Source organism: Populus euphratica, unplaced genomic scaffold, assembly GCF_000495115.2.
Source record: "Populus euphratica unplaced genomic scaffold, PopEup_1.0 scaffold1195.1, whole genome shotgun sequence".
NCBI classification, from domain to species: Eukaryota; Viridiplantae; Streptophyta; class Magnoliopsida; order Malpighiales; family Salicaceae; genus Populus; species Populus euphratica.
The window spans coordinates 17,097-19,407 of NW_011501035.1; positions in this window are offsets into that span (position 1 = coordinate 17,097).

The following is a 2,311-nucleotide window of genomic DNA, read 5'->3' on the forward strand; positions in this document are numbered from 1 at the left end:
ATATATATATATATATATATATATATATATATTAAAGAAATGATATATTTGCCATGTTTAAAAAAACATTTGCCTGAATCATTCATGTTCTTTTAGTTTTTTTTATATGACGTATTAATTATTAAATATTTATACGGGGATGTAATTGTCTAACTTTTTTGAAGTTCAATAAAATGACTTAATTATTATTCAAATTATAAATTTTAAAATTAGCTAAGAAAACTATTTTGGTATTAACAAAGTTTTCCCTAGAGTAAAAAAGATTAAGCCATAGATTGGGGATTTTTTGGTCTTTTTATTTATTTATTTTTTGTGAATTTCACTATCATTAATTACACTTTTACCTTTTAAATTTGATAAATTAATTTTCAATTTAAAAAATTACTAACATATATTATGCACGCGCTAAGCATATAAGAGACACTTATACACTTAAAGCAATCGTATGAAACTCTCATGGTGATTGAAATTTCCCTTTAATCATATTGTTAGACGCATTGATATATATATATATATTTTTGTGGTGTGCATGTATCGGTGAAAACGAGGCAATTTATCATTGAAGGACTTTTTTATTTCTTGTCTTATCTCTCTTCCCCTAAAAATTATAGGTTTATCTTCTCTCTTTTTACTATTTTAATTTCAATTTTTATTTTTTAAAATTTAATTTTTATTTTCTATAAAAATTTTATTTGTTTTCAATTTTATTTTTCAATCTCAATTTATTATATATTATTTTTTTTCAATTTGGTCCATATTTTGTTGATTTTTGATTTTTTTTCTTATCTCTTTTATAAAAGTTTTATTAGTTTTTAATTTCATTTTTCAATCACTTGCATTTTTAATCATTTTGTTAATGTTATTGTTCTTTTCAATTTAACCCTCAAATTAAAAAATTATTGTTTCCCTCTAATTTATTTGTTGTTTGATTTAAACCCTCTTTCTTTTAATTTTTATTTTGAATCTTTTTGTATTGTTTTTGTTCTTTCAATTTTGTCCTTTAGTGTTTTATGATTTTTTTATATATAGTGTTTTCAATATAATAACCTAAGTTACGAGTTTGAAAAGTTAATAAAAAATAACATTTTTTTGGTTTATTTTTTTATGATATCATCATTCAATATTTTTTTTATTTTTTTTAAAAAATTGGCTTTATGGTTTTCTTTAAAAAAAAATTATTATTCCAACCTCATTACCTAGGACACGAGTTTGGCGAGTTAATCCAGATTGGCTTAGCCTTTAATGCTTAGATTATATGTCTATCATGCTATCTCATGTTAATTCAAGTTAGTTTTTTTTGTCCTTTTTATCCTATTTTTTCCTTCCATATTTAATCTATTAAAAATTAAACAACATTGTTTTTCAGCTCTTAGATAAAAAAAAAAGGTCTTAGGTTATTGTGATAATTTTTTTTGTTGGTTTTTGTGGTTTTCTTAAAAAAAAAATTTTATTAGGTTATTTTAATCTCATGATATAAAATATAGGTTTAACAAGTTAATCTAGACTGGCTCGTTCTTTAATGCCTAGATTAGAATTAACTCAGGTTGATTCATACTATTTTTTAACTTATTTTACCCTATTTGTTCCTTCTATAATTAAGGGTTGCGCTTTTAAACTCTACATGTATATTTGTCTGAAAATATGTTATTTTTTTTTTTAAATATCAATTTGATATAGACAAAAATTAATTACAAAACAGTCTTCTTTTCCCTCTAGTTTTTCTATAAACACTTTATTTATATTTATCATAAATAAAACAGAACTTCTTAATAAATTTATAAAAATTAATTTCTATAAGTCTAATGCTTTGTTGTAGGAAGATATATTGTTTTAACTCCGACAACAAATATTGGAAGTAATTAATACTTTAAAAATAATGATTTTAATGCATCAAATCCTGTTTTTCGTACCCACTGACATTACAGCTTATGGAAGCCATGCAGCAGCACAAAAAATCATCCTTTCCCACCAAGACGGATCTGAATCACCATCAACTACTTCACCATAGAGGACGTCTGGGCGAGGGTGGGCTTTGATGAAGTAGCCTGTGCTCCTTTTGATCGCTTTCAAGGCGTTTGAGGGTTCTCATTTGGCTTCTTGTTGGGAACATGGTTCAACACTGTCAACGCTATTGGAAATCTAGACTTTACATTGTCTCCAGCATCATAGCATCCTCCCACTAAATCTATCTGATAATGCAAATTATATGGTCTGATATATAAAATGCAAAGGATTATGTATCATATATATCTTACTCCAGCTTCACTGTGCTCAGAATCTCCACGTCATTGCACTGACAGTCTTTTTTTAG